Source organism: Berghia stephanieae, chromosome 7, assembly GCF_034508935.2.
Source record: "Berghia stephanieae isolate SIO BIC M18660-M18661 chromosome 7, UCSD_Bste_1.3, whole genome shotgun sequence".
Classification (NCBI taxonomy): Eukaryota; Metazoa; Mollusca; class Gastropoda; order Nudibranchia; family Aeolidiidae; genus Berghia; species Berghia stephanieae.
Window position 1 is genome coordinate 35,725,280 of NC_088366.1, and position 11,030 is coordinate 35,736,309.

Genomic DNA, 11,030 nt, shown 5'->3' on the forward strand with positions numbered 1-11,030 from the left:
GTATCTGTTTTTCAGCATGCTTTCTGTCTTTGTCTTGGAATGAGATTACTTAGTTTTTTCCTGGCCCTGGTCGGAGTCCTGGCTGGGAGGGAAACAGTCAAATGCATAGTTATTGTTTTGGGAGATGATATTTTTTTCCTTGTAAATCATCTCTCTGTTATGTATTATTATATTTGTTATTTTTTAATGTATAATATAAGCATTTGAGTGTGTTCCTCTTTGTTGGATTTTGTTCTTGTGTCCGGATGAGACTTATAGGTGATCTCAAACTAAGTACATTGGTGATATGCTCTTGGAATCTACATCTGATCCCTATTTGTTCCGAGTTCCCCTATGTCTTACTTTCTCTTGGATGCTTCAATTGTAATTCTAGAACTTTTTACTATCCCATTTTCTTCCTTTTTACTGGCGCTGATATAACCTAAATGTGTTGCAAGCGCCGTAAAACCCTTAAAAACAAACAAAAACAAACTTTTTTAATAATCATAAGTTACAACCAGTCATAACTACGGTGAAAATCGGACGAGATTGATTTTTCAGACTTTTTGACTTTAGCTTATTAAGAGCATTGAAGTGTGTTCCATTGATAATCGATAAAGTCAACCAATCTCTCTGGGCCAGTGATGTTGGCTTTATCAGGATTCCACTGTAGATTCCACAACACTTTGAAGTCAATCACCAGTCAAAAATATAAAACTCTTGGATTGTCCAAAAATATCCCAAGCATAATTTCTCCTCTTATAGCTAAGTCGTTATTTAATACCAGATTAGTTCCAATCCCAGGTTAATTCAGTACCAAGTACATTGCAATATATTTTTTTGATGAAAGTAAACTTTAGACCGACTTGAAATAATTAGACATTCATTTCATTCTGCCTTGGTCTTATTTGTCGATTGAGCTCTAGGTACTGATACTGTAATTTTTGTGGAGAGCAAGGATGGGTGGGATGCATCTTCTTATACTCTGCTACTGCATACTATATCTGGGCATATATGTTACCGTATTTACGTCAGTCTCCTGTGAGGAATAATAATGGTAGTCGCATGAGCTGCAAAAGCTTGTATATACCATGTAATCTTACATGGTCACTCTGCTGTAAAAAAAAATTGCTTTAGCTTGATATTTATCAATATTTTCTTTATTCCTGTCATTTTTTCATATATGTGGTTACCTGTTAAGTCTCTTTGTGTGTGTGTGTGTGTGTGTGTGTGTATGTGTTTGTGTATTTGTGCATAATATGTATGTTTGTCTGTGTTCGCGTGTGTGTGTGCATGTGGTGTCCTGTATATTTTTAATTAATACACACAACAATATGAATGGCATCAACAAACTTTTTATTGTTTAAAGCTTGCGTTATTGTTGCATTTTCATGAACTGTATTGTTTGTTTTGCTTCGTTTAGCATTTATTTATATTAAAAGTAAGCAGGTTTTTGTAATGCAGGTTCCAGTGACTGAAGCTATATAGAGATGTGTGTATGTGTGTGTGTGTGTGTTGAGATGTATATTATATATCTGGACAAGTAAGTTAATTTAGGTGGATGCAGATGTCTGAGCATGCATGTTTGCGCATGTATGTCTGTCTACTTATGAGAGGAAGATTCTATGAAAGTAGATATAGATAAAAAAAACTGATGGATTGGATATAGAGTAATGTCATAGACGTGTCCAAGAGATAAATGAGGAGACTGAATAGGTGTCCAACTAGATTGGTATTGTCTTCCTATTCATTTATTATGGTTGGAATAACAAACAACTGTCTCATGAAATGTTACCTACTTGATGGGGTCTTCTGACCTCTCAAGGTGGGCGGAAAGGTCACATTTGCTTTGTCTTCTATCCCCCGTTGTCAGTTTTTTCATTCCATATTGCTTTCTTTGGCTTTGTTCGGAATTGAGATTGCTCTATTTTTGCCTGGACCTGGCATGGAAACTGAGAGGGAAGCAATCAAAAGTAAAGTTAATTTTTTGGGTTTTTTTTTGTTTTTTGTTTTTTTGAGAGATAACATTTTTTTCTATGTAAATCTCTTTGTTATGTACACTTACTATATTATAGTTTTTGCTTTGAATGTATTGTATGTATTTTATATATATTTGAGTGTATCCTTCATAGCGGGAACCTTTGCTTGTGCGGGGATAGGACTTTTAGTTAAAATAGGCACATTGATGTATAACATGTGGATCCTCTATTCCCTATTTGAATCAGTCCCCATTGTCTTATTTTTTCTTTGGTACTTTAAACTTCAGATCTACCTACAACTTTTCCCTTATCTTCTTCCTTTTTACTGAATTAACCTAAAAGTGTCAATAGCACCATAAAACCCCTAAAAACTAAATACAAAGATTAACTACTGAATTAGTGTTTCTATCCCAATTTGGTATGTGGCAATATATAGTGTGTGACCCATCACCTCAACATGGTATGCTTATTATGGTCAGGACTATCTGGGTAAGAACCAAATAATGTTTGGTTTATCTTTTGGATACACACATTGACAGTTCACCGACTGACTGAACTTTGCTGTTTCATATACCTGAAGAGCTCATACTCATACACTGAAGCAATTTCACACCATCTAAAACTGTCCTTTTTCTGGGATCAAAGTAGTCTTGCCTGGATTTTGGTATTCTTTGATTTTGTAAATTCTTTTTTGCTGAAATGGGAAGATAATGACTAAACTTTAGAGAGGAACGCGTCAAATGGAATCATTCCAAGTCCAAGCAGCTTGACTTAATATTCAATTTCCATCATCTTGTTAATCTTGATATGAAACCATAAGGAAATGGTTGGCATATGTTTACAACTCTACAATTGTGGCAATATATGTGGCGTTTACAATGTCTGCGTGTGATAAAGTATCCATGAATGGAGGAGGAAGCAAAAACTTTGGACGGTACAACCTTAAAATGTAAAGAATCTCGCTTCTACTTAGATGTTGTCACTGACTTATGATGATTATATAAATATCATTATTATTATTATCCATAGGGTTTGGTGTTTTCTTTATGATGTTATTAAAAAATTATTTTTAATAATAAAAACAATAATGTAACTGAAAAATGATCATGATCAATGTCTATATAATATTGTTATGACCCGATATGGAATCAAAACCTTTAACGTCTATTATATAATATAATTACTCTTAATAATTTATTCATAAAATATTTGTTTGCATGTTTAACTATCAGTTTTTAAATTCTGGGTCTCCACATGTCATTTAATTTCAATTTTCTACACGAATGAGATGAATGGGTTGATTGAATGGGGTGAGTAAGCCAATGATACAAATACCAACACTGACTATTTATTTTGAAATTGTTCTGTTCTGTTGTTATAGCTTCTTTTTCGAATTTGAAATGGGTATCAAGTGTTCTTTTGAGAACATGCAAGGTTTTTTAAAAAATAGATTTTTAAATTATTTTTTTTTTAAATCTGATTGATTGCAAAAGGGTTGAAATTGTCATAAGTATGGGTAACTATGATATTGTAGTTTTTTGTTTTCTATACTGAATTACATGTTGATGGATGGCATAGAATGTTATATAAGTTATATAAAGTAAAGGACTTGCGCGGCTAACCGTCAAATACAAAAAAAAAAAAGTAAAAATATACATTTCTATCTGCAAACAGCACACAATATGAATTATTGAATGCAGTTATCCCATTCTTTATTCAAACGTAGATTTCCATTTCAATTGGTTCGTGTTACAAATAACAATAACATGCAATTCTTTAGACTGACAACCTCAGTGTCTACTATATTATTTGGATATTTTCTGGTTTTGACAATTTTGAAGAATAACAAGAAATATATTTCCTATTTATATAAAGAAATGAGTAGTTCTGGTCTGGAATTTTGGTGCAGGAGTTCCTGATACCGTCAAAGTCGGAACGCTGCTTAACTGAAACATAATTTTTGCTATCTACCTAATTGGAATGCACACCCATTAATTGGACCGATTCCACAGTGTCATCAAGTTTGTTCATATAAAGCGGTAAAGGATTGGAGTCACTCCCGCTGTTAACTGAAGATAAGTTCATTCATTGAAAGCTCCGTTGAGTTGTCCACCACTGGCAAGCCATTCCCTTATATTGTACAATTGGACGGGCATCATACTTGACCGTCTCAGAGAACCAGTAATAATTAGTGTAATGTTGCCATTTTTCATTGTTTGCTTTTGATGAGGCATGTCACCTTGAGTGAAGTAGTGAAATGTGTCCTCAATCGTGGTGGAATAGGTTTTATATTCAATTTGTCATTGGTATTTAACTGGGTGGGGATCCTGACCTCCCATAGCGGGCAGGGAGGTACATACTGTGTCTTCTATCCCCTTATATCTGTTTTCCAACATGCTTTCTTTGTCTTGAAATGAGATTACTTGTTTTTTTTCCTGGCCCTGGTCGGAGTCCTGGCTGGGAGGGAAACAGTCAAATGCATAGTTGTTGTTTTGGGAGATGATATTTTTTTCCTTGTAAATCATCTCTCTGTTATGTATTATTATATTTGTTATTTTAAATGTATAATGTAAGCATTTGAGTATATTCCTCTTTTTAGGATTTTGTGCATGTGTCCGGATGAGACTTATAGATGATCTCTAAGTACATTGGTGGTATGCTCTTGGATTCTACATCTGATCCCTATTTGTTCCCAGTTCCCCTTTGTCTTACTTTCTCTTGGATGCTTTAATTGTAATTCTATAACTTTTTTCTATCCCATTTTCTTCCTTTTTACTGGCGCTGATATGACCTTAATGTGTTGCAAGCGCCGTAAAACACTTAAAAACAAAAAAACAAACATTGGTATTTAAGGAGCATGAGTGTGATGGTGGCGGCTCCATATACATCTGCAGTCATTAAATGTCTGTTGTGGCTACATTCAGGTAAAAGTAAATTTTGTGATTAACGGAAGACAAAACTAATAACTGAAAGAAAATATGTGTCTTTGTTACTATAAAAAAAAAATCCTTCAGAGCCATGAGCCCCATGGAGCCAGAGTTTATCCTCGTACCATAGCGTAGTGAAACGGACAATAGCAGTTGCTTACTACCCTTTGAATAGGACGCTAGTCTAAAGCAAAGTACTTTCCACCAGATCTAACAGACCTAGTTACCCAATCCCTGCTGGGTGGACAAGGGGGTCAGAAAAAATCTCGACTGCACCCAGGGATCAACCTTGGTCCCTTTGAGTGTGAAGCGAGTGCTGTACCAACTGAGATATTGGGACCATTCTTGTCACCTGTTTGTAGTTTAGATGTGGTGTCATTAAGAATACCAATTAGAACTATCCATGTATAACACCCTGACTGTCACCTTCCCTTTCCCCATGGAATGGTTGGTTGGTGTTGGGTTTTTTAGTTTTTCGATTCTATGTATATGATATGATTGTGTATGTGTCTTGCATGTATGTATTTGTATATGTATGTATGTATGTATGTATGTATGTATGTATGTATGTATGTATGTGATATGGTGGAAAAGATGTGGGCGACATAGACATCCTATCGATACAATGAATGAAGGGCTTGCTGACATTTTGGCGTAAATTGGCGTGGCTTCGTGTGTGTGTGTGTGTGTGTGTGTATGAGTGAGATAGAGAGAGAGAGAGAGAGAGAGAGAGAGAGAGAGAGAGATGGACGGACGAGTTAAAGCAATAATAAAGATTATCACACGAGATCAACCATTTTGTCTTGACTGTTCATTGCTGTTATGTTTTGTTTTTCATTAAGACCGTTTCCATGAAGGGGCAAGCAAAAATTATATGTAGAGCGACTGAGTGAAATGTCCTACCTCCTACATGCCACAATGCTGGATTTTAAAGACCATTGGCAAAGCCACCATAAAATTCTCTTGTCTAAGCTTGAACTCTATAGAATCTCATTTTTTTCTTTAAATGAGCATTATTTAACAGAGTATCGCCTAAATGTATCAAATGACTTTACATTGTGTCCCAATGCGTTAGTCAGCCTCGTTGTGGCCCCCACAGTAGTCGAGAGTAGAGGGGCGCGTGATTGGTACTAAGTTTGAAAGCCATATTTTTGTGTGGCTGGATAGCTCAGTCGGTTGTGCGACCGGTCGCTGCCCTCTCTCTCTCTCTCTCTCTCTCTCTCTCTCTCTCTCTCTCTCTCTCTCTCTCTCTCTCTCTCTCTCTCTCTCTCTCTCTCTCTCTCTCTCTCTCTCTCTCGGCCAGGCGGAAGGTGTCGTGTCAATTGACCCTATTTTTCTCATCTTTTCAAGGAATCAACTTTGCGCTGCGGACAGCGGGACGGGACTGGAACCAGTCTTAGTACTTTGATAGTGTGCTCTTGGAATCTACATCTATTTCTTATTTGAACCAATTCTTATTTGCCTTACCTTTTCTTGGATGCTTTATTGTAATTCTAGAACTTATAACTATCCCATTTTCTTCCTTTTTACTGGCGCTGATATGACCTTAATGTGTTAGCGCCGTAAAACCCTTAAAAACAAAAACAAACAAGTCCTTGACAGAGAATGAAACGGTCAAATGTGTAGTATTAGTTTTGGGACATGATCTTTTTTTCCTTGTTAATCATCTCACTGATATGTACTCTATATATTTTATTTTTAATATACGGTTTGTAAACTTTTGAGTGTAATCCTGTTAGTGGGATTTTGTGATTATGTTTGATCTCAAACTTAGTACACTGAAAATGTGCTTTTGGATTCTACATCTTTTCACTATTTGAACCTGTCCCCTTTGTCATACTTTTTCTCGCGTCCTTTTGAATATAAGTCTAGAATATTTTGACTATCCTATTATCTTCCTTTTTTTTGCGCTGAAATGACCCAAATGTGTCGCAAGCGCCATAAACCCATTAAAAACAAAACACTGTGTCCCAACAATGCTTAACATGTAGGATGAGGCACGACGCCTGTAAGGCTCTAATATATTTATTTTTTTCGACAGAGACAACGCTGTTACCAGTCAGGTACTTATTTTACACCTGAGCACGGTGAGAGGATAAGAGAAAAGCGTCTCTTCCAAGGACTCAACTTTGCGCTGCCTACTCGAACCAGGGACCTCCGGGTCTGAAGGTGAGTGTGTTATACCAGACATCAAAGCCAATTTACTGTCATTGGTAGTTTCATTCTAATCAAATCGTACATATAAAGTTATTGTTGAGAATGAGTCTGGGCCAGACCAGACAGGAGTTCCACATGGTGCCTCACCTAGACCGCTCGTATACCTAAAACTCGTAAAAGACATGTTTAGACAGAATCACAAATGGACCAAAGTCAAGGATTTCTGCTTATGATTGTTATAGTGAAATAATAGCATTGGAATAAATTTAGAGCCTCCAAAGTGATCTCAACTAACTGGAGCAATGGGAAATATCTACCCACAAAAGTGCAAAGCCTTCCATATTTCAACCTTTCTGAGGTCAATCGATTCGGACTACTTCACACATCAACAAAAATGGAATTTAACAACAAAGTCTGAATAACCGGGAGTAGCTTTAGATCACAAAATGTCATGGAATCACCACGTTGATTTTTTTGATTTTTTGTTTTTTTTGTTTTTTTTTTTTGTTTTTTTTTATGCCAACAAAACTCGTTTTTCTTGAAAAGAAACTTTAAATCCTGTATGAAATTAATACAATGTCTTTGTCAATTCTTGAAATAGTTGTAACGTATGGTTCCCACATATCCAAGTCAGTCCAGAAACTTGAGCAAAAAATAGAAAGAAGATGTCGGTTTGCCTAAATAACAAATGCCAGCGTAATTTATTGAACGAAGAAAGAGGCAAAAGCCCAATATGTTGTTCACATTGAAAAACCACGGAAGAAAAGAAAATGCATCGGCTCTGCCATATTCCAGAACCAATGCGCACAGTCGTTCTTCACTACCATTCGTGCATGGAACAGCATCCCTGAAAATGTCAGAGCAACCAATAACCCGACAATATTCTATAGTTATCTCGACCAGTTAAAAACCGATAGTTAGATATTACGCCAATGCCACCCCACCACACCTAGTTGCGTCAACCTCCATTACATGGAGCTGCAACTATTTTGGATTGGATTGGATTGAACAAAACGGATGAGAATCCAGATAATCTAGAGAAAACCTCAAAGAAAAGAAAATAATACAGAGTAATGTTATACCTGACAAAGACACGTCTGCTTTCATACTTTCCAACTGGAATTCACTCCATTGTGAACATAGGAATTCATACAAAACTCCTATTAGCTCTTAATTGTTTCTACAACTACACAATATCTCCTTTACCTTCAACAATGAATCTGCGGCAGTATTGGATTGGAATGGATTCCTCGACTGGCCAACAACTGACATGTGTATTGCACCAACTAAAATTGAAAAAAAAAAACAACGAATAAGTAAATATAAATATTTTAAAGATATAAAACAGAAAAACGGATACAAAACCCGCTGAACTGAAATGACCTAGATCTATAAGTGATAGTGTGCTCTTGTAATCTACATCTTTTCCATAATTAACCCAATCCCCTTTGTCTTACTTTTTCATATGTTTTTATTAACTTTTTTTTTTTTTTACTTTCCCTTACTCTTCCAATTTACTTTTACTAGCGCTGAAATGACCTATAAATGTTGCAAGCGTCGTAAAACATTAAAAACAAAACTAACTAACAAAGAGGCATTCATGTAATTTCCGATAGAGACACAAGGAATACGTATTGCTCTTGGATCTTGAACTACCTCTGACCTGAATTGAACTGGTCTCTTTTGCTGTACTTTTGTTCTTATGTGCTTTATCTAAATCTTTGGTCTGTTCTAGCATTTAAGTATTGTAAGCCGAGCGTCATAAAATTGAACTCCCCCCCCCCCCCCCCATGATTTATTTCTATTCATTTATTTACTTAATTATTTATTTTTCTATTTATTTATTTATTATCTATTTTTGATTCCGTTTTTTCTTTCTTCGTATTCCAAACCCTCAAATAAAAAAAAATAATTCAATCTAGAGAAGTTAAACATTAAAAGAATTTTGGGACATTTTTTTTTTTACGAAGGTAAAAATCATTGATGTTGGTTTCATTTAAACGTTCACAGCTAGATTCGTTGACCACAAACACTTTTGTAATTACAGTCGCCGTCTCTTATTTCATCTCTATTCAGTTTGTCACGAACAACGTTTGCAGACTTCAAAGAAAAGTATTAAAGGGAGAGAAACCAACAGATTTACTAATTGTAAAATATTGATGTAGTTGTTTCTCTTTATAGACCGATCTTTGTTTCTACGATTATTTATTTATTACTTCGTTTATTTATTTATTCATCTTTTCATCCATATACTCATTTTAAAAAATCTATTTTAATTATTTCTGACTCTTAACTCACGCTCTTGAGTTTTCTTATCCTCTGTAATGGGATATGACGTCATGTAGGAATTAGAAATTATTTTCTCTCCTCTTACTTTGTCTTATAAAAATCAAGAAAGAGAAGAGCAAGTCGCGAAATAAAGGCTTTGAAAGGACAATCAGTTCTTGTCTTGGATTGAGATTATATCATGGCATTGTCCGTTGATGTTTTTAACTGAAAAGGAAGCTGTTTTATTTATGTTCATATCTTTTGGGGTTTCCTCTTATCTATTTATGTATTTATAACTCACTCAACCCTAACACCGTCTATATCCGTAGTTACCCGGGTTACTTTTACCCCATGCCTATTAATGATAGTTGAATAAAACTATCTATGTACATGCTCATTTTTAATACATTTTTTCTAATTTCGAAAAGTAACAAAAATCTCTAGGATTGAGTGAGTAAACTTATTTTATTTGTTGGCTATTTGTTGATTTACTTATTTATATACTAATTTATTTTATATTCTTTATTTATTCATTTACTTATTTATTTATCTAGTTATTATTTATTTATTTATTTATTTATTCGTGGATTCAGTTATTCATTTATTCATTTCTTTGGAGATGACACATTTTTCTTGTAAATACTCTTCCTTTGAGAAATATTATGATAGATTTTACTTTCTTGTCATCTCACACTGGACACATAGATAAACTGTTTTAGGAATCTAATTTTTTACCTGGTTTCCTTTTGTTTTACTTTTTATTTGGTGCCTCTAAATAAAGATCTATCATTTTCTGACCATCCCACCACCGTTCGTTTAAATTTTACTGGATCTGATATGACATAATAATATAGTCGCAATCACCGTAAAACCCATAAAAACAAGCCAAACTAATACTTGAAAGAGTGCGTGACTGGTGACTTGTGTTGTAGGAAACGGACATTCCATATTCAGCAGGGTGAATATATGAGATTGTCCGATATAAATAGTCGTAAGTTTTTTTTAAGGACCAAGAATCAGCATCGTCATTATGCCTAACCGCGCATAACTAAAGTGGAGGGGCTATTTGATGGCTAATATTGTAAACAACTTACTTACTTACCAAATTACTCACTTCACTTACTTACTTTAATTTCAAATAGCCATTCGGACTGTTTTGTCGCATTCCGAAAAATCGCGTATTTAAAATTTAATTTAAATAACAGATTTTCACGAGAGGAGAATCCTCTAACGATCAGTGTTTGAAGGAAGGACTAGTTTTCTGGCCAAAATTTAAAACGTGTTTTTTCAGAGTATGGCAGTGTTGAACTTCACCGTAATAAAATGTTTGTCTATTAATTTACTCAAAACGCGACACACATTCAGGTTGTCTGTCATCATGGCAGGCAAATGACAAATTTGGGAAACAGGCTGCTGCTACCTTCCATGTATGCTGCCACGACAGCACAGGCACAGCAAGAGGAGAAGATGCAAGCAGTCACAAGGCCAGACCCAGGTAAATATACACGTGCGAACACACACCTATAATAGACACACACAAAGACACATCCACCACCCTCCCCTCGTTTTACCTGTCCCACACATAACTGAGACGCGGACTGTCGCGGACGCAGGGACGGGCGAGCGGTTTTGTCACATCACACACAACAATCGCCGCTGTCACGTCTGATACACATAGGTAGTAACTGGACTGAACATTGAGAGGGTCGCTACTGAAAAC

The 11,030-nt window shown here is 35.4% G+C and overlaps 1 protein-coding gene across 4 annotated transcripts in view; it reads left to right on the plus strand.

The window, feature by feature from the left end:
• Positions 1–10,887: 10,887 nt before the first annotated feature.
• LOC144977156 (epithelial splicing regulatory protein 1-like) overlaps positions 10,888–11,030 on the plus strand; it is a 140,112-nt gene continuing 139,969 nt past the window's right edge. For 2 of the 4 annotated variants that reach the window (XM_078922026.1, XM_078922029.1), the window contains exon 1: positions 10,889–11,030. This exon is cut by the window's right edge and continues 284 nt beyond it. The gene's annotated coding sequence lies outside the window, so the exon portion shown is untranslated. The other 2 variants (XM_078922027.1, XM_078922024.1) reach the window with 2 other exon arrangements.